This window comes from Tamandua tetradactyla, chromosome 2, assembly GCF_023851605.1.
Source record: "Tamandua tetradactyla isolate mTamTet1 chromosome 2, mTamTet1.pri, whole genome shotgun sequence".
In the NCBI taxonomy this organism is placed as follows: Eukaryota; Metazoa; Chordata; class Mammalia; order Pilosa; family Myrmecophagidae; genus Tamandua; species Tamandua tetradactyla.
The window spans coordinates 201,003,855-201,026,466 of NC_135328.1; the positions used below are offsets into that span (position 1 = coordinate 201,003,855).

General features: G+C 43.2%; 1 long non-coding RNA gene across 1 annotated transcript; it reads right to left on the reverse strand.

The window, feature by feature from the left end:
* Positions 1–277: 277 nt before the first annotated feature.
* Positions 278–21,091, reverse strand: LOC143664110 (uncharacterized). Its single transcript, XR_013166320.1, has 3 exons — positions 20,970–21,091; positions 14,554–14,591; positions 278–799 (listed from the first exon to the last, which is right to left on the reverse strand). It is a non-coding gene; the product is annotated as an uncharacterized LOC143664110 (long non-coding RNA).
* Between the last annotated feature and the right edge of the window lie 1,521 nt (positions 21,092–22,612).

Genomic DNA, 22,612 nt, shown 5'->3' on the forward strand with positions numbered 1-22,612 from the left:
GTTCATTCATTTACTCAACAAATATTTACGAAGCACCTACTATTAGTAAGGGACTGTTCCAAGCACAGATAATATTGCAGTGAATGAAACAAGCCCAGGCCCTGTCCTCATGGGGGTTTTTGTCTGGTGGGAGCATAGGCAGTAGAGAGATGACCAATTAGGTAATGAACAGCAGTGGGGAGAGGCAGGGAAGGGGACCAGGGGTGGGTGGGTGGGAGGGAGAGGGCAATATTTTGAATAGGGCTTCAGGGAAGCCTCTGCTGACAAGTGAGGATGTGAGCCCTGTGGGAAGCTGAGGGGAGGGTATTCCAAGTGGAAGAAATGGAACTGCAGGTGCAAAGGCCTCTGGGTGTGATGAGAAACAGCGACAGGGCCAGGGTAGCTGCTACAGGGTGAGCAAAGGGGAGTACACGGGGGGATGAGGTCAGATCATGGGGAGTCTTGTGAGTCGGGGTGAGCGTTTCAGCTTTGACTCTGAGACGGTTGTCACCAGAGGGCTTTGAATGAAAGTGTGACATGACCTTAGCTTATGAGACCTGTCCACTGCTCTGTGGAGAATAGGTTGTAAGGGGGGCAGTGAGGGAAACAGGGTGTCCCGTCAGGGGACTGGTGAGAGAGGGTGTTGACTGTGGCCTGATCCATGGTGATAGAGGCAATTAGAAGTCCTGGGAAGGCAGTCCGGTGTAGTGGTAAAGCACATGTGGAGCCGCACGGCCTGGCTTCAGATCTCAGTCTTCCATTTTACAGCTGTTTCATCTTAGGGATGTCACTTAACCTCTCTGTGCTTTAGTTTCATCATCTGTAAAATGGAGGTAAGAGTTATCACGCCCATTAAACAACTTTACCATGGGTGGTGGTCTGAAGCTGTACGTATCCCAGAAAGAAACATGTTCTTAAATTTAATCTATTCCTGCGGGTGTAAACCCATTGTAAGTAGGTTCTTTTGTGAGGCTACTTTAGTTAAGGTGTGGCCCACTTCATTCAGGATGGGGCTTCATCCTTTAGGCATGGAATGAACACAGAGAGAGAGAGAAAGCCGTGGAAGCAAGAAGCTGAAATCAACGAAACCCAGAAGAAAAAGAAAAGACCAGCAGATGCTGTCATGTGCCTTGCCATTTGACAGAGGAGCCAAGAATCGCCAGCAGCTGGTCTTTGGGAAGAGGCCTTGATCTGAACATTTTCCTGGACTGTAACTCTAAGTGAATAAATTCCCACTGTTCGAGCTGAACCATTTCATGGTATTTGCTTTGAGCTGCTTAGGAAACGAAAATACCATGTGAAGTATGTAAAGCAGACCTGGGCACCCAGGACTTGTCTTGTACGTGGCAGCAGTTCTGCACAGGTGGAACCAGCACAATGGGCTGATCATCAGGGGGGATTAAAAAAGAAGATCAAGATGATTCCAAGGTTTTCTGTCCTAATATCTGGAAGAATAGAGTGGCCACTTACAGAGGTGCGGAAGGCAGTGGGAGCTGAATTTTAGACACACTTGAGATATCTACCGCTGGTCAGCAGGAGGCACCCGGGAAGGCATTATATGTCCAAGCCTGTGGTGCATAGGGCAGCTGCAGAGTGACACAGAGATGATATTACAAGTCATGACGTGGGATGGGATCATCAGCACAAGCAAGGACAGAAGACCGAGGCTCTGCCTGGAGCACTCCAATGACCAGAGGTCGGAATGTGAAGAAACAGCAGCCAAGGTGACTGAGAAGAAGATCCTTTCAGAGAGGAAAAGGGTGCAAGGAGAGCCTGGTGTCCTGGAAGCCAAGGGAAGAAAGCTCTTTACTAAGGAGGGAGGAACTCCCCCTGTGTCTGAGGCTGCTGAGACAAGCAGAAGATGAGGCTTGAATCACGGAGGTCCCTGGCGACCCTGACAAGAGTATCTTCAGTGCAGGGTGGTCAAAAGTGTGATGCAGGAGAGACTGGGAACTTCTTGGATCAAGAGGGCAGATTGAGTCCACTTATCTCTTCCTCTCTCAAAGTCATAAAGAGATGCATTTTTTTCCAATTGTAAAAGGGAAAATTACCTTTATAGTAAAGACATCTGGTGTCTCCAAACGTGCGAGCAATAGTTGCTTATTTTCTATGCCGCTGAGGGTTTTAGTTGTTTGTTATGCAGCATTATTGTGGTAACAGATAACTGATACAAAGTCTTTCTTCCTTTAGTGGGCTGTAAGCTTCTTGAAGGCAGGAAACACTATCTTGTTTTTCTCTCTACTCCTTTGGGTAGGAAGATCTTGGAGTCCTCCATGGTAGAAAGATAGGCCAATGGCTCCAAACCTATACAACTGGGGAAAAGATCTTACTTAAACTTAAAACTGGACAGGGTCTTTCTCTTGAAGAGGACAAAGAAGCAAGAAGCTTTCCAAAATGTCACATGATTAGAACACCATTTATCACGTAATCTCTCAGGAATCTAAATGTCAGTGTGAAATATGGGAAGCAATATAATATGGATATTAAATCGCTCATTTTAATCTGCAGAATATTTTGCTTGCTCAAGTTGTAAATGAACCCACCAGCTTTGTATTTCACATTATAAACAGAGTCATCTCTTCTGTTACTGGGAAAGTTCCAGCCTTTCCAGGTCTAGCTCTCTCCCTTAGGTCTGAGTGTACGAAGAGGGACTTCTGACAGATTTCACTGCAAACAGAGCACAAAGCTGGACTGCCTGTGGTTTGGCAGTGGCTAACAGTCTTCTCAAAGTCACAGGAGGGAGCAAGAGGCAGGCCTTCGCGGTAGTTTGGAGCTATGTACCCTCGAAACACATGTTCTTAAACTTAATCCATTCCTTTAGGTGTGAACCCATTGTAAGCAGAACCTTTTGAAGAGGTTATTTCAGTTAAGATGTAGCCTCAATCCGGACGGGTCTTAATCCAATTACTGGAGCCCCTTAGAAGGTGAACAAAGCTCAGAAAGAGAGACGGCCGCAGAGGGAGCAGCTCGAAGCTGGGAGTCAATGGAACCAGGAAGAGAAGGGAGCGGCCCAGAGAGGCTGCCATGTGCTCTGCCATGTGACAGAGGGGCCCGGGATGGAGGGTGGCCGGCAGCAGCCCCAGGACACCAGTCTTCAGGGAGAGAGCATCGCCTTGATGACGTCTTGCTATGGCCTTCTCCTGATCTCTAAACTGGGAGCCAATAAATTCCCTTTGTTGAAGTCAGCCCATCACGTGGTACTAGCTTTAACAACGAGGGAATTGAAGCACCCACCCCCTGGGCCCTCTGGCCTGGGCCCTTTTGTGCTCTGAGTCTCTGGCCTTAACCTCATTCTGGAGCATCAGCCCCAGGGGCAGCCGGATTTACCTTTTCAGCTGTTGCTTCCTGCACATTTTACAGGACAATCTTTCCCCCTTTTTCCCCCTTTTTCTTTACTGAAGTTAGTTTAAAAGAAGATAGCAACCAATCAGTTCTCCTTAGCCTCCTTCATTTGTGACAGTTTCTGGAGTTTCCTTTTTTTTTTTTTTTTCTTTTCCTAGTTTCCCCCCAAAGCTTCCCATGTGCCCAGGGTCTTTTTCCTCCTGATAAACTAATCTAGTCTAATCTATCTATATATCCATTCATCCACCATTTCTATCAACCTATCTCTTCATTTTAGTAGGCATTTGGGAATAAAATCCATTCATAGAAACAATTCTGAAGGGGCCTTCAATTGCATGGAGTATAGACTCCTCATTTCAAACAGAAAAATGAGACTCAGAGAGGGACGGTGACATAGCCAGAGTAACGTGGCCACTTGTGAGTGGGGACTGGGCTCCAGGCCCCCGCCTCCCAGGGCCTCTTCCGTGGCTGTCAGTGCATTTAAACCAGTGAAGCTGGCCCTGGGGTGCGGCTGGGGGGCTCTCTATGAAGTGTGAAGCAGCCCTGCCCCAGGGGGGTTATGTCCTTCAACTGCCCTCACCCTTCCTCACCTTTTAGTCCATGCAATGCTACGTGGCCTAGTGAGGTTGCTGTTAAATAACCACTCTCAGGTGGGTTCTTCCTGGGGCATCTCGGAAAGGATATATTTTACAACAGGCCAGATGCTACACTTGGCACCCTTGGAAGATCAAGGTCAGAGAGGTCACTGTCTATTCAAGATATCCAGCTACCAAGTGGTGAAGTTGAACGATTTAACTCTGGTGCCTTCATTAGTCACACTGAAAACTCCTGGGATAGAAGCTTTCCTGGGCCCTGGAAAGAGTACTGGACAGGGAGCTCGAGCTGGGTTCTAATTCCAGGCAGCCTCTGGCTAGCTCTGTGCCCTTGGCACAAATTAAAAAGCTTCTGATTGGATCCCATGTCTGTTGTGAGCATATCAGCATCAGCCCCACCGTCCTTGTGGTTTGCATGACCTGCAAAGGGCTGTCCTCTCGGGAGGCGAAGCCGTGCCCTGCCTTTGCTCTCCTGGTGGACATCCAGCTAGCGCCGACCACCTACTCCTACTGCCGACCTCTGCCTCCCCCTCTCCTCCGAGGGGTGAAATGTGCCACAGGAGAGCTACTCCCAGGACGCAGGCCGGGCTGTGGTGGGCTGGCAGGAGCTTTGATCTCTCCATGTTGATGCGGGGGCTGGAGCTGTCCTCGGGCGAGGATCCTGCCCTGCTGGCTGGGGACCGAGTCCCAGACAAAGGTGCCTTTGTGAACCCCGCCCCAGGCATCCGCCCACAGAAACCTGTCGGCTCAGTACCCCATTTGGGGGAAAGCAGCCATCAGGAGAAGGGGAACAATGAGCTTGTCATGTTCAGGAGAGCACAGGACCTGGGCTGGGGCTGGCAGCGGGTGATTTGGGAGGCACACTGGGGAACCCTGTTAGTGCTTGAGGAAGGAACGGCTTCTAGGCCGGCAGAGGCAGGAACCTCTGGAATGTGCGGGGAGGGTGTTGTCTTCTGTGGTTGCATGACTGAGTCCCTCCCTACCTACTTCTTTCATCTTGTGCCACCCTGTCCATCGCTCCCTGCTCTCCAGCCGCACTGGCCTGTGGTCTATTCCTCACTGTTTATCCTGCCTCAGGGCCTTTGCACATGAAGAACCCATTGCCTGAGACTTTAATTTTTCAAATATGCAGAAAATCACCAACTATAGTTATGCAGATAATTGAGGTAAACATCTCTGAACAGGTATTAACATTTAATCATTTTTGTTTTGGGCCACTCCTTTTTTAGCCATTCATTTTCAATTCAAAAGGTAGAAAAGGGTATCCAGAGTCCTTCCTTCCTTGTCCTCCAGTGACTAGCTTTTCTCCAGGGTCCCCTGTTATTATACTTTTTCTGGTGTATGCTTTCTGAGATATTCTGTGCTTATGCAAACATGTCTTGCATGGATTTATATATACAAATATATATTTCACAAATAATAACGTTCATATTTACTGTTCTGTATCTTGTCTTATTCTTTTTTTTTAGATAAATGTTTTCGATTTACAGAAAAGTTGAAAGGAAAGCCCAGAAAGTTTCCATATACCTGTCACCCACTTGTCCTATTATCAGCACCTCACACTAGCATAGAGTATTTTTCACAACTAAGGAAACAACACTGGTATATTACCATTAACTCAACTCAGGGTGGATTTCTAATTTCACTATTTTTTTTTGCCTAGTGTCCTTTTCCTGTGCCAGCACCCGATCCAGGATCCCACCATTATGTTCAGTACTCACGTCTCCTTGGCCTCCTCCATTTGTGACAGTTTCTTAGACTTTCCTTTTTCATTTTTTCATAAAGCTTTCCATGTACCCAGGGCCTTTCTCCTCCTGGTAATGTCCCCATTTTCCAGAGGGTGACTCTGACTCATGAGCTACCTATTGTATTAGTTTGTTAAGCTGCCAGTATGCTTTTAAAAAGGGAATTTAATAAGTTACAAATTCACAGTTCTGAGACTATGAAAATGTCCAAATTAATGCACTAACAAGAGGTTACCTTCACTCAAGAAGGGCTGATGCTGTCCGGAACACCTCTTTCGGTGGGGAAGTCGCATGGCTGGCGTGTGCTGGTCCCTTGTTCCTGGGCTCTTTTTCTTTCAGCCTCTGGTTCCTGTGGCGGTTCCCCGCTTTGCTTCTCTAGCCTTTCATCTCTCGGCTTCCCTTTCCTTGTTTTTGATAACTTGGACAGCTTAGAGGAGTACCGACGAGGAGATCTGTAGAATGTCCCTCCATGTGGGATTGTCTGATGTTCTCCCCATGACTGAACTGGGTTTTAGGACCATTCTCACGACATCACATCAAGGACACGTGCTGTCAACGTGACTCATCACTAGTGATGCTAACCTTGATCACTCGCTTAAGACAGCGTTTACCTCGTTTCTCCACTGTAAGTTTACTTGACCCCTGGCCCCTTCCAATGTTCTGTTATTTGGAAGGAAGTTGCTATGTGCAGCCCACACTTAAGGAGTGGGGAGACTTGTCTGTCCCCGTCAGCGGCCACTCTCTTCTCACAGGTGTCAGGACTAAAAACCTTGGAATCAGCCTTACCCTCATATTTTATCCTACCTGATGATTAGCAAGTCATGTTGGTTCAATCTGTGCAGAGCACCTAATGTGTACTAGACAAGCTGGGTGCCGGGCGCTGCTCTAAGCACTTTACATCGTAAGTCACTGAATCAGCACAATGACCCTGTGAAGAAGGTACTCTAATACCCCTTTTACAGATGATGAAACTAAGGCACAGAGAGGTTAAGTAACATGCCCAAGATAAAACAGCTGCAAAGTGGTAGTTTGTAAATATTCTGTTATTTGAATAAACTACATTTATTCATTTATTAATTTATATCATGGTTTCCTATTTTATTTATTGCGTTATAAACTACTACAATTATGATTTATTTTGATCTCAAATTGTCCCTGATTTAGCCAATGGGTGTCCCCTTAAATCTGCTTTCTGTCTTTTTAAACTGTCCCCATATTTCTTTGAGCAGTTTCTTACTTTCTGGTGTAACAAGATATTCCGGGCTCATCTTGTACTTTCCCTGCTTCAGCCATGGAACCAGCATTTCTCCAAAGAGCTCTGGTTCTTTTCATGGAAAATGTATTTAGAAACCGAGATCTGGGTGCTGGGTGCGCTCATTGCTTTTGGGAAGGGTGGGGTTGACCGCTTCTAAGCCATCTCATTGCATCTCTATTTCAGCCTACTTAGGGCTCCCTTCCCGTACAGACGCTCTCCTCACATGTGAGTGGGTGTTTCCTTAGGCGGCAAAAGGGACTCTGGAGATAGGATCAAGGGACGTTGAATCTCGATCATCCAGGTAGGTGCAGTCTAAGCACATGAGCCCTTAAAAGCAGAGACTCTTTACAGGCTTGGTCAAGGGTGTGACATGTGAGAGGGACTTGACCCACTTTGCTGGCTTTGAAGATGAATTAAGGGGAACACGAGCCCAGGAACATAGGTGCCCTCTTGGAAATAGAAGTGGGATCTCAGCCCTACAACCATGAGAAACTGCATTCTGCCAGCAACCTGAATGAACAAGAAAATTTGTCTTCCTGAAGAGCCTCTAGAAAGGCACGCAGCCTACAGACACGTTGATTTTAGCCTGATGAGACCCATGTCGGACTTCTGAGCTACACAATTGTGAAATAATACTTTTATGTTGTTTAAGCCACTGTTTGTAATTTGTTGTAGCAGTGATAGAAAACTAATATACTCTTTCATTTTGATTTATTTGATGGCTTCTTCATAATTAGACTCAAGTCTATTGGTCATTTTGGAATAATCAATTTTTGGATTTGTTGATCCTCTAGAATGTTTGTTTCATTAATTTCTGCTTTTATCTTTATTGTTTCCTTCTTTCTATTTGATGTTCCTTAAGTAACAGCAAATTAATTTTAGCTCATTAGTTTTCATCCTTCATGCTTTGTAACATAACCACTTAAGGCTATACATTTCCTTCTCAGTGTTGCTTTAGCTGTATCCCACAAGTTTTAGTACGCAATATTTTCATTATCATTTGGATTTAAATGCTTTCTAATTCCCATTGTAGTTTTTTGATCTATGAGTCATTTAGAAGTGTTTCTTAATTTGAAAACTTATAGAGTTTCTCCAGTTATATTTTCCTTATTGATTGATAAATTAATGGCATTGCGTTTAGAGAATGTGATTTGTGTGACACCAAATCTTTGAAATATTCATAAAAAATGGTTTTATCTGTGTTTGGACATATGCTGAATGCAGTGTTTTCTGCATTTCCATCAGATATAGCTTGCTAATTGTGTCAGTCAAATTCTTTAAATGCTCATTGATTTTTTTTTTATCTATGTTATCTATCAGTCCTGAGAAGACTAAACTAAAAATAATGGTGGATTTTCAATTTTCCCTTGTAGTTCTGTCAATTTTTCTTTAAATATGTTTAGGTTATGTTATTTGTTACATATTGGTTTAGATTTGTATCTTTTGTGAATTGAATCTCTATAATTGTTTTCTGACTTCTAATAGTATTTTACTATTCTAAAATAGTAGTTTTATTTTTACTACTACTTCTAATAGTATTTTTTGCATTAAAGCCTATTTTTTCTGATGCCAATATAACTATCCTATCTTTCTCATGTGGTTAATTACCCTGGAATATCTTTTTCTATTAGTTTACTTTTAACCCTTCTAGGTACTTATACTGATCAGGGTTCTCTAGGGAAACAGAACCAACTGGATATACAAATATATAATGCAAATATTATGAGATTTTTAATAGGAATTGGCTCACAGGATGGTGAGGACGGGCAAGTTCAAATTCTGTAGGGCAGGCTGCAAGCTGGGAACTCCAATGAAGGTTTCGATGAATTCTCAGGGAGAAACTGTCTGGCTGAAGTAGAGATGGAAATTCTCTCTTCTCACTGCTGAAATCATCACTTCTCCTTTTAAGGCCTTAAACTGATTGAATGAGACTTCTCTTGTTGAAGGCAATCTCTTCAGTTGACCGATGATTTAAATCCATGAAATATCCTCACAGTAATAATCAGGCCAGTGCTTGCTTGACCAAACAACTGGACACCATAGTCTGGCCAAGTTGACAAAGAAACTTAACCATCACAGTCCACCCCTTGTCAACTTGGCACCCATATACATCTCCTTAAACCATACTTAATGTCTTAATAAAAATAATAACAGTCATATTTTTGCCTGACAATACACAACTGTCCTTTGTACAGCTGTAAACACACTATCTTTCCCCAGAATAGGGTATAAATCCTTGAATAATGTTCACTTTAAACTTGATATCCTATAACTTAAATACTGCAACATGAAGTTAATACAACTTATGCCATATGATAAGGGGATAAAACAGGGAGGAAAACAAAGATATTTGCTTTATGTATACATATACAAACATACTCATAACAAAACAAGGGAAAATATTCATAACCATTACAATCCTTGTTTCTGTAACTGCTGACGTGGTTGTAGTTCATATTTATTACTACCTTCTTTCACTACCCATTCCATACTCCCTTTACCCTCAGCAAGCACCTCAGCTGCCCATTGTTCTTTGCCTGGCGGGGTGACACAAACCTACATTCCTGAAGTTTCTGGGTCACAAGTAAACCTGTCTGGATTGGGTTCTTGCAGTTTTCCATTGACTTTAATCACGGGGATGGCAATACTAAGAGATGCCATAGGGATCTCCTGTATTCCAGGAAAATGCTTCTTTTACCTCCACTATGTTGCAGTCCTCTTTCCCCCTGACAACCAGGATCAATCACCCCAGCCAATGCAGTAATTCCCCACTTTGCCTGTTGATTCAAGACCTGAGGAGCCCCAAGTGACCAGGTGGAAGTCATAACTTCCAGTTCAGTGGAATCATTGAAAGTGGAAGCACTCTTCCTTTTGGAACTAAGACCTACAACCAGCAGAACTTACAGTTGAAGGGAAAGGAAGCAAAATTTTTTCTACTGATCACTAGGGGTAATAGTGAGTAATGACACTCCATTTCCACCGCTTGGTTTCAGGACCATGAATCCTGGCTATGGGATAAATAGCACCATAGAGAAGATGCTGATTCAGAGCCTATACAGCCTCCTGGAGAACATTGCCCCAGTCCTGCGAAGTATTAATACCCAATTGGTGCTACTGAGTCTTCAAAAGGCCATACCACTGTTTCATCAATCCACCTGCTCCAGGATGGTGGGGGACATGGTAAGATCAGTGAATTCCATGAAGATGTACACATTACCATACTTCATTTGCTGTGAAGTGGGTTCCTTGATCAAAAGCAGTGCTGTATGGAATACCATGATGGTGGATGAGGCATTGTGTAAGTCTATGGATGGTAGTTTTGGCAAAAGCAATCCATGCAAGTAAGGCAAACCCATATCCGGAGTATGTGTTATTCCAGTTAGAACAAATTGCTTCCCCTTCTATGACGGAAGTTGTCCAATGTCATTACCTGCTATCAGGTGGCAGGCTGATCACCTCGGGAAATGATGCCGTATCGGAGACTGAGAGTGAGTCTCCGCTGCTGACAGTGGCTGCAGCCAGTTCAGCCTTGGTGAGTGGCAGTCCATGCTGCTGATCCCATGCATTATCTCCGTCCTTACCACCATGGCCACTTTGTTCATGAGCCCATTGGATAATGACAGGATGGCCAGGGAAAGAGGCTGACTGGTATTCACAAAATGGGTCATCAGATCCACTTGATAATTAAAGTCTTCCTTTGCTAAAGTGTCCCTCTGGTGAGCAGTCACACAGGACACAAATGTCCTAATGTTTTTATCCACCCAGAAAATCTGTCCACATACCTCTCCCCCATAAATCTTTGTCACCAATTTTCCACTTATGTTCCTTTCAAGTCTCTGACCATCCAGCCAAACCATTGGTGACAGCCCACAAATCAGTATACAAACACAACTCTGGTCATTTCTCCTTCCAAGCAAAATGAGCAACCAGGTGCACTTCTTGAAGTCCCATCTACTGGGAAGATTTCCCCTCACCACTGTCCCTCAGGGGCATCTCTGAAAGGGGCAGTAGTGCTGCAGCTGTCCACTTTCAGGTGGTACCTGCATACTGTGCAGAACTGTCTGTAAATAAGGCCTGAGTTTTCTATTCCTCAGTCAACTGACTGTAAGGAACCCTCCAAGAGTCCATAGCTCTGGGCTGGTAAGGAAACGCTAATGTGGCAGTAGTGGGGGCCATGCATTTGGGCACCTCTGCATGTAGCTTATTTTGTGCCTTCAGGGTCTGCTCAAGCCCTGTCTTGTACATACCACTTCCATTTTATGATGCAATGTTGCTGTGCACACCCAATTTTATGGCTTGGTGGGTCAGACAACACCCAGATGATGATGGACAACTCATCCAGTCTCATGATAACTTGGTGGCCAATGGTTAAGCATTTTGTCTTTACTAAGTAGCAGGCCAAAAGATGTTTCTCAAAAGAAGAGTACTTAACTGCAGAGGATGGAAGGGCTTTGCTCCAAATCCTCAGGGTTTGCACTATGATTCTCCTATAAGGACAGCCAAAGAGTCCAGACAGCATCTCTATTTGTCATAGACACTTGCAGCACCATTAGATCTACTGGCTCATATGGCCCAAGTTGGCAAAGCAGCTTGCAAAGCAGACTGGACCTATTGCAAAACCTCCTCTTGCCCCAGTCCACACCCAAAGTTAGGAGCTTTTTTGATCATTTGGTAAATGGGCCACAGAAGCACACCCAAATGAGGAATATGTCATCTCCAAAATCCAAAGAGACAATTAGGCTTTGTTCTTCTTTTGTGGTTGTAGGAGGAGCCAGATGCAACAGCGTACTCTTCATCTTGGAAGGGATATCTCAACATGCTCCACACCACTAGACACCTAGAAATGTACCGAGGTGGAAGGCCTTGTATTCTTGTTGGATTTATGTCCCATCTCTGATATGCAAATGCCTTGCCAATAAGTCTAGAGTAATGGCTATTTTTTGCTCAATAGGTCCAATCAACATTGTATCATCAATATAATGGACCAGTGTGATGTCTTGTGGGAGGGAGAGATGATCAAGGTCTGTGGACAAGATTATGACATAGGACTGAAGAGTTAATATACCACTATAGGAGAGTGATATATTGCTGGCCTTGGCATCTGAAAGCACACTGTTTCTGGTGGTCCATACTGACATAAATTGAGCAAAAGGCATTTGCCAGATCAAGAGCTGCATACCAGGTACCAGGGAAGTGCTGTTTTGCTGAAGCAATGACACCCCATCTGGAACAGCAGCTGCAATTGGAGTTACCACCTGGTTAAGTTCATGATAATCCACTATCATCCTCTGAGATCCATTTGTTTTCTGCACAGACCAAACAGGAGAGTTGAATGGGGATGTGGTGGGACTCACCCCTACCTCTGTATCCTTCAAGTCCTTGATGGTTGCACTAATCTCTGTAATTCCTTTGGGAATCCAGCATTGCTTATGATTTATTATTTTGCTAGGTAGAGGCGGTTCTAGTGGCTTCCACTTGGCCTTTCCTGCCATAATAGCCCTCATTCCACAAGTCAGGGAACCAATGTGGGGATTCTGCCAGTTGCTCAGTATGTCTATTCCAGTTATGCATTCTGGAACTGGGAAAATAAACACAGAAAGTGTCTGAGGACCCACTGGGCCCACTGTGAGATGGGTCTGAGATAAAATTCCATTAATCGTCTGACTTCCATAAGCCTCTACTCTGACTGGTGGACCAGAGTGACGTTTTGGATCTCCAGGAATTAATGTCACTTCTGAGCCTTTGTCTAATAATCCCAGAAATGTTTGATCATTTCCTTTTCCCCAATGCACAGTTACCCTGGTAAAAGGCCATCGGTCTCTTTGGAGAAGGTCTGGAGGAAGATGAACAGTATGAATTTTTGGCAGTGTAGCAGGATCCTTCCCCAAGTATACCTGGCTTTCCCCTCATTCAAGAAGCTCTGGAACTGTAAACTGTCTCAAGTCTGGAAATCGATTCTGTTTTTGTAATTCAAGTTAGATTTTTGTTCACTTGGCCCTGAACTTTGATTATATAGATCACATAAGAAGTCGGTAGACTGTCCATCTAGTCTACTTTTAGATACTCCATGATCTACTAGCCAGTGCCTTAGTCTGCATGATTCAGACTGTTTGCTGCTTTGAGTCTGTTGTCTATTAAGGAAGCCATGCCCATTTTGTCTTTGTTGATCAAGTGCTGCTACTTGGCTTCTGCCAACCCGGGATTCAATCAACCCCAGTATGTTTAAGCATCCAAGTTCAGTGACAGCTGCTTGCACAGTAATATCTGACCTATAGAGAAGAGCAACCGCTGAGCTCTTCAGGGATGGTGGAGCTATTCTCACAAATTTATTCCTCACAGTCTTGGTAAAAGGTATGTCCTCTGGACATTCCTGAGGTAGGTGGACAGGTCTTGCATGATAGATCCACTTTAACATTCCAATCTGTTTAAGCCTTTGGATCCTCTCATTTACATTATACCAAGGCAGTTCTCGCATTTCAACTTCAGGCAGTATAGGCCACCTTTTCTGTTTTTCCTTTTTTTCCCAATTTATCATTTGCTATTTATTTATTGATCTTGTATTGAGACATATTATATACTCACATGCATATAATCATCCAGAGTGTACAATCAATGGTTCACAGTATCATGATACAGCTAGGAGCTGCGCATTCATCGTCACAATAGATTTTTTTTGAGGAGTGCATGGTCCTAGAATTGAACATGGGTCTCTTGAATGGAAGGTGAGCATTCCACCACTGAACTACCCATGCACCCATCACAATTGATTTTTGAACATTTTCATTATTCCAAAAAATAAAAAATAAAAAATAAAAATAAAAGTAAAAGTAAAAAAGAACACCCAAAATATTCCATTCCCCCATCTCCCCCTATTGTTTATTTAATTTTTTTCTTTTCCTTTTCTTACTCATCTGTTTATACACTGCATAAAGGAAGTGTCAATCACAAGATTTTCACAATCAGACAAAACATCTTAAAAGCTCTATAGTTATTCAATCATCTTCAAGAATCAAGGCTACTGGATTGCAGTTCAACAGTTTCAGTTTTTTCCCTCTAAATACTCCAGTACCCTACAAACTGAAAAGGGATATCTATATACTGCATAGGAATATATTCCAGAATGACCTCTTGACTCTATTTGAAATCTCTTACTCGCCGAACTTTATTTTGCTTCATTTCTCTTCCCTTTTTGGTTAAGAAGTCATTCTCTATCCCACGATGCCAGGGCCAGGTTCATCCCCGGGAGTCAAGTCCCATGTTGCCAGGAAGATTTACACCCCTGGGAGTCATGTCCCATTGGGGGTGTGGGTAAGGGCTGTGGGTTCACCTGCTGAGTCAGCTTAGAGAGGGAGGGTAGGCCACCCTTCTGTGCATGCTTCAGCAACTAACTGAACATACCATTAGAGCCCTTTCTAACTCATTGAGCTTCAACATTAAGCCAAGACTCTCTTCTTAGTGGGCCCATATCAATAATTCAGCCTGATCCATTTCATATTCCTTCCACCATTATCCCACACCCTCAATATCCATTCCCACACACATTCCCTTGATTTCTGGCTACATAAATTCTGTCTATAGAAATCATGCAGTTCTTCTGGAGTTCATCGCAACTCCTCATGGGTAACACTTTGTACCTCACCTTTTGGAGCTCACTGGGACTTCAGTCTATTTGTGGGTCTGGAACAGAAGAGGGTTGGTGGTGGTGGGTCAGGAGAAGATATTTTTAATTCTTCTACCTCAAGCCAACTACCTCAGGGAATCCCCTTGCAGCTTCACCTGGTGAAAAAGGATTATTCTCTGCAGGCAGAGGAGTGAGGGTGTGTCCTCAGGGAAAGTGGTTATAGTTTATCCAGCACAGCAGGGTTAGGCTCTTCAGGTTGAAGGTGAACAGCTGATTCCTCAGGGCAGACAACTACAGGTTTATCTGGCAAAGACTCAGCAGAATTTAGGGTTTCAATATCCCATCATTGCTATTATCAACACATATGTTTCCATTCCAATTTTCGGGATCCTATTCCTTTCCAATTAATACCCTCACTTTAACAGCAGCCGCCCTGCAAGGTTGGGAATTCAATTTATGTTGTAATTCAGCTACCCACACAAGATCCTGGGTCTGTTTTTTAGAAATCCCCAGTCTGCAGCCACAAAATAAGATTTTTTTTCAAGGCACACATAGAAAGTTTCATGTCCTTCACATAGCATTTAAACTGGGAATTTAAAAGCTTTTTTTTACAGCTATATCCAGAATATTTAGGAAGAACAAGTCAACATCATTATACTGTTTAACTCCACAAAACTCTGTTAAGGTATCAAAATACTTTTTTTTACTCAGAGCCTTGCCTCTTAAAAGCATTTGGGTAACATATCCAGTGGTGATATTTTATGTATCTCTATTGCCAACTTATGTCATGGACTGAGTGCTATTACGATTGTTGAAAAATGGGTCATTAGGGACTTTGAATCTAATCAGGTTAGAGAAACAATTCCAAAAACCCTATAACTAACTCAGAAATCTGATCCTTAAGATTTTGTTTCTCAAGGACCACTCCTGGTACCAAAATCTGTATGAGTCAGCGTTCTCTAGGGAAACAGAACTAACAGGATATTCAAATATTATGAGATTTTAAATAGGAATTGGCTTACATGACTGTGAGGATAGGCAAGTTCAAATTCTGTAGGGCAGGCTGCAAGCTGGGAACTACAATGAAAGTTTTAGATGAATTCCCCAGGAGAAGCTGGCTGGCTGAAGTAGAGATGGAAATTCTCCCTTTGGACTGCTGAAATAATCACTTCTTGTTTTAAGGTCTTTGACTGATTGGGTGAGACATCTCTCATTGTTGAAGGTAATCTCTTCAGTTGACTGATGATTTAAATCCATGACATATCCTCACAGTAACAATCAGGCTTGTGCTTGTTTGATTAAACAACTGGACACCATAACGTAGCCAATTTGACACATGAACTTGATCATTACACTGCTTAGATTTTAGTTGTACCTGTTATAAATGATACTTAACTGGATTTTTTAAATCCAGATTTTTGACTGGGAATTTAGATAATATGATATATTTGGATTTTCCCTATCTTTTATTTTTGCTTTGTCTTTATTTTATATTCTATATTTATTTATTTTTAAAATCTTTTTTAGTCATATTTGGGAGATTGACTATTTTTTTCGTTTCACCTCCCTGCCCTCAATCATCAGTTCAGAAGTTATATACTTTATTGCTTTTCTTTTAATTATTACTCTAGAAATGCTAACATACCATTTACCTAATCAAATTTTAAATTAACCATAATTATCCTTTCCCCCATCTTCTAAACTCCATCATCCTTCTTCCATACTATTGCTATCATGTATTTTAGTTATACTTTAGGTTTTTAATCTTACATGGTGTTAGTGGTTTGGTCAACCTATATTGCTTGGATTCACTCACATATTTGCCACGTTCTTTGCTCTCCATTCCTTCTTGCTTCTCTGATCTTCCATCTGAGATCACTTTTCTTTTGTCTAAAGGAGTCCTTCAGCATTTTGTTTAAGTGAGGATCAGTTTATGGCAAATTTGTTTTTATTTATTTGAATATGTCAAATTTTTAGGGACATTTTCTCTGGATATAAAATTCTAGTTATATTCTTTCCACATATTGAAGACATTATTCCACTGAGATTCAACATCCATTGTTGCTGCTGAGAAGTCAGATGGAAGTCTAATTGTCATTGACTTACAAGCAATCCATTTTATCTCTTTGGGTGCTTTAACAAACTTCCTTTTACTTTGGTATTTTATGGTTTCACTGTGATATGTCTAGGTATTAGGATTGCCAGAGAGAACACAGAATGCCCAGTTAAATTTGAATTTCACATAAAAATGAATACTGTTTTAGTTACATATTTCCCAAATGTTGCATGGGGAGGTGTAGCGTCCTAAAAATTTTATTCATTTTTACCTGAAGTTCAAATTTAACTGTGAGTCTTGCCTTTCTCTTTGCTAAATCTTATAACTTGGGATTTTTTAGGATTCTTAAATCTGTAGTTATTTATTTTCATCAATTATGGCAATTTCTCAGAGATAATGGCTTATCCAATGACCATTATCTCTAAAAATATTGCCTCTTAATCTTTCTCTTCCCTCCCTCTGTAACCATGATTATATATGTTTCATTTTCACAATATTCTCCATATATCTTAATCTGTTTTATATTCCTTATCTTTATGTCTTTCTGTGTTTCATTCTTCAATTGTGTCAATCTGTTGTCAAACTAATCTGCTGTGCTCAAAATTTCAGCCACTATGTTTTTCACTTCTAGAAGTTCTTTTTTAAAACCAGAGTTCACTTTTATAGATGCTAACTCTTTACTTATTTTAATACCTCTTTTTAAATTTCATTACAGATATTAAAATTTTTAAAATTCTATGTCTGATAATCCCAGTGTTTGAAGTCTTTGTCGGTCTGAATCTACTAACTGTTGTTTCTGCTGACTCTTGCTCACTATACCTGGTTCCCTTGTGTGTTTTGTAATCGTGACTGTGAGCTCATACAGCAGAACTTTACCATTGGGCCATTTGTCAGCTTTTGTTGATGGTAGATTCCTACAGAGGGGATTAGCATTGACTTCTGCCAGGAGCCTGTGGTCATTACTGGTTTGGGACCACTTTAAATTCTTGGCTTGACATTTTTGGACCACCCAAGTAGAGTAATTTCAGCCTGTACACCCTATTATTAGAGTTGGCTTGTAGCTACGAATTCTAAGGGAGGATTTTTTTGTTTTGTTTTTTTTTTTTTGGTCTTCCTTTCACTCATTGCCAAGGTTCAGTATAAGCAATTTGCCATGCAGTCCTCGGGGACTAGGGAGTAGAGTGGTTTTGTTCTGATTCACAATTTTTTTTTGGTCTCAGCTTTATGCAGAGGAGGATTTATATTAGAGTTCTCAGCATTACTGTAAGTGGGTGCTGGATTTTGCTTCCAGTCTGCACTGGACTTCAGGACACCTCTCACCTCCTGAATTCTAGCTTTTACTTTGCTTTTTTGTTCAGAGTATGCCTTAGCTTTTTTTTAGTATAATTGACGTAACTAAAATAGATTTCTATTTTCTAGCTGGTGTATTTAGTTTTTTTTGGTTGGAGAGTGCAAAGAGTACTAGCCAGCATCCTGCTGGCAACACAAGAGCCCCCCTTTCTCCTGCTAGCAATTCTTAAGTGAAAACCTACAAAATCAGATTCTGTTTTCCTCTTCTTAATATGCAATTGTTTTCAGACTATCAAGTAGGGGTCAGATAAAATCATCACAGCACTGAGTTTTTAATTTGGGATAACATTCACTCATTCATTCATCAAATTTTTATTGAGCATCTGTTAAAGGTCAAGCTATTTGTTAGGTCCTGGGGATTCAGGGTAGACAAGGCAGACTCAGTCCCTGCCTGCCCTCATGAAGCTCACAGTTCAGTGAGCTGAACTTACAGTGTAGTGCTAAGACTTTATATACATTATATAATTTAATTTAATCCTTACAACAACCTTATAGATTGTGTTCACTCATTTTATAGACTAGGAAAAGAAGATACAGAGAGAGTATGTAAATCAACCAAGTTCAGATAGGTGAAAACTTGTTAAAACAAGAGCTTAACCATCATGCTCTTGGTTATGTCAAAAAAAGGAACTGTTGGGTGTGGCAGGAGGAGAGGGCACTTTTTCTTCAACATGGGTGGAGGGGTATGGAGGCAGAAGCCATTGTGAGTTTTTTCAGCATGAATTTGGGTGATATGTCAGGCCAACCCATGATCAGAGTTTAGAGCTCCAAGGAACAGGATGGAGGCAGATCAAGATGCATTTTCAGGAGCTCAGTAGCTGTTTTGCTAGATAGGTGCCTGAGGTCATACAGGACAACCAGGAAGAAGGAATTAGAAACAACCAGAGCAGTACCATGGCGTTGTGTCTCTGTTGTTCTCACTTACTTCTGGAAAATACACTCTGCCTAGCAATGGTATCAGAAGCCAAGTCCGCCCTGGAATGTGAGGCTAGCTAGTTCCCTGGTCGGAAAATCAGGCGATCTTGGGGAAAGACCCTCCCCCCCACTGGGCCTCAAATTCCTCTTCTATATAATGAGAATCTTGACTCCATGATCTTTAAGGGGCCCTTCCAACTCTGACCCACTATGGTCCTGTGAATCTGTTCTTGTGTGCCATGACCAGGGAAGAGAAGGCGGTAGAGAGTCACAGGGCAGGAGAAGCCAGTGTCCCAGTTCTGGGTACAGAAGAGTAAAACAGAGGATTTGAAACCATGTGCTCAAGTCCAATAACTCTATCTTCCCCAAGCTGTTCTGAATGGCATCTCTTTTAAGAAGCTCTCCTTGATCTCCCCCCTTTGGAATTCCTAGAATGCTTGGCTTAGACTTCTACATAACAGCCATCTCCTTCCTTTTTGCTAGACTGTTAAGCTTCCTGAGGGCAGCTGTGGGTCTGCTGTGTTCCTGTACAGCCTAGAGCATCCAGAACCCAAAGCAATGCCTATTGTATGTTCAAATGAAAGGAAATTCAATTCTTTTGTCCCATACATTATTTTGAAAGGCTCAGATTTTTTTAAAAAGTCGCTTTTTATGTTATATATAATATAAAAATATTTTGTATAGCATATAACAAAAAAATATACTCACGTAGGTTTTAAATGTTCACGGTGGGAGTTTTGTATGTGTCGGAAAAGTGCAATGATGAAAATAACCACCCCTTGCAGTCCCCTCACTCACCATCCCACCATTCAGGAAAAGCCATTGGTAATGCTTTGTGGATTTCTTTCTAGTCTTTTTTTCACTTGTGCTACACTGGCATTCTTCTGCATATGTAGTTAGCACTACTTTCGGTGCTCTGTGCTCAGAAGTCCTTGGAAGCCTTCCCTTATTTCCTTAAATATTCTTTGAGCGCATGACGTTTAATGGTTACAGAATGTTTCAAACCTTTTCAGGTTTGACACTTTGACATGCTGAGCTGCAGAAGAGACCTGAGCCTGGGATTTCCTACCAGGAGGCTTGTGGGATTCTTGGGTGTTGGAAGCAGACCATTTCCATCATCTCCATGGCCTCTACTCATGGTGCACCCACTCTGCTCCCAGCCCTTGGGCCTTGAGCCCTCCAAAAACTCTTAAGAGGAATGTTCTATAGAGACGGAAACGCTGGAAGGTTCACAGTGGTAAAGGAACTCAGCTGCACCGCTAGTAAATGATAAAGGAAAGTGCTTATTTCCAGGCCTCCTGCAGTTATTTGTACCATTGTTGCTGGCTGGTGAGGTTGCTGCTGGATACACCCAGAAGACGGAAATAGTAAGATCAGAAGCAGTACCCTGTGGTTGGGGGTTGCCACCGTGACTGAGCCAGCCCTCCCTGGTGGGGAGAGTTAGAAACTCAGTTTGGTGCTCCGGCTTCCCGGACAATGAGAGCCTGGGGCCCGTCCCCCCTACCTTGCTCTGGCTCCAGAAGCAGCCTGGAATGCCGCTCAGCACATTAGCTGTCAAGTTAACTGGCTCCCGATCACAAGTTCACGGCTCTGGGCTCGTTCTTTCTTTCGGGGAGGCAGAGGAGCAGCGCGTCTGGTGGCCAGAGCGGGAAGGAGGGAGGCTGGGGGCCCCAAGCAGTAAAACATCTCAAATGACTCCTCTTCCTTAAAGAGTCTTCAGTGATTCATTAGCATGGAGAAGAGGGTAATTAGTTGGCTAATTATGAAGAGGCAGAAAAAAAAAATCAAACTATCCGGTTACATAAAGGCAGTTCCTTGGAGAGCCCAGCCAGGGACACACAGAACCGTGTCCTCCCCAAGACCTTTCCAGCTATTGTTCTTGCTGCAGAGACGTGGGTTTTCTCGCCTGTGTGATAAAGGCCCTATCTGTTCTGGTGTGCACACCATTTGTCACCCTCAACAACTGCGCCAGGAATATTCGACCTGGGGGTGGGAGTGGGGGGGGAGCGGGCTGCAGAAACGGCTATTACATGAATCGGCATTCCTTTCCACCCACAGGCTTGAAAACTTCCTGGTTATAATTAGAACCATTTCGAAGTGTCCTGACACTTACAGGGGGGCTGCCTGGAGCTTGGGCTGAGCTGCTGAGGACAGAACCAGAAAGCCCGGTTCTAATCCCGGGCTCCACCACTGTGACCGTTAACTTGGGGTAACCGAGAGTCGTCCGGTTTCAAGTTCTTCGGCCGAGAAAGAAAGAACTGCCCCTCCCCCTGCCGGCCCCCCCTCCCCCCATAGCGTCCGGAGTCTCTACTTTCCTTTCTGCTGGGGGGGGGGGGGGGGGGGCGGGGGGCGGGGAGTTGTCAGGGCAGGGGACCGAAAGCTCTAGCCTGAATCCATAAAACGTTTGGATTATGATATATCTTCACATAAAAATGATACCTTTTTTGGAACGAAGGGACTTTAGAAGTCATTTAACTGTAACTCTTGGGGAGCCGCCCAAAACCACACACCTGGGCCCCACCCCAGAACGATTGAGTCAGGCTCCCCACCCCCATGGGTATTTTGAAAAAGGCTCTCAGGCCTTTCTTTCGTTGGTTCGTTCGTTTTGTTTTGTTAGATGAAGCTTTTATTTTGCGGTAAGTGTAGGAAAATGCGGTGGTAAGAAATGATAGAGAGGCCACCTCCCCCACCCTTACTACTTTTTCTCCAATGGGAGCATCCTACAAAACGGCAGTGTCTCAAGCGCGACATTGCGTGATACAGTCAGGGTGGGACTGTCCCCCTCAGCACAAGGATGCCCCCTGCGGCCCTTTTACAACCTCACCTACTTTCCTCTCACCCCTACCCCATCCTTAGCCCCTGACAACCACGGCTCTGTTGGCCATTTCTCTGGCTCTGTCATTTCAAGGAAGTTATATCAATGGAATCGCATGTTATATAACCTTTTGGGACTGCCTGTTTCACTCAGTATCATTTTCTGGAGACTGATCTACGCTGTTCCTTTTTATTGCTGAGTAGCATTCCATGGTATGGGTGCCTCATGATTTGCTTGACCATTGTGGTGGCTTAGAACCCCATACCCCAGAAAAACGTGTTCTTAAACTGTTGTTGTGAACCCTTGTAAATAGACTTTTGGATGAGGTTACTTCAGGGAAGGTGTGACCCGGCTGACTCAGGGTGGGTCTTAATCTTATTCCTTTTTTTTTTAATTCCCTGAGAAAGAGTTTATTTCTAGGCACGAAGCAGAAGAACAGATGCCCCGTTGGCCCCAAAATCTGTGTCCCCAAGTCTGGGCAGGGGGGTGGGTGGTCAAGGTTTTAATGATTTTTGAAGTCCTATAGGGAAAGCCAGAGGAAGCAACCAGTAACTAAAAGTCAGTGGAACTCAGAAGAGAAGTAGAAAAGCTGGAAGAGATTGCCCTGGGCACTGCCAGGTGACAGGAAAGCCAAGGGCCAAGGAAAACCAGCAGCTAGCCCTGGAATGCAGCCATCTTCCAGGAGGAGGCATCACCTTGATGATACCTTGATTTTGGACTTCTCTGAGCCTCAAAACTGTGACACAATAAATTGCTATTGTCTAAGCGAATGCACTGCATGATATTTGCTGTGGCAGCTGGGAAACTAAAGCAATTTTTAGTACCAGGAGTGGGGTGCTGCTATCACAAATACCAAAAAATACTAAAATATTTAAAAACCAAAATGCCAAAAAATCTGTTGAAGGATGTCTGGATTGCTTCTAGTTTTTTACTTTACCAAT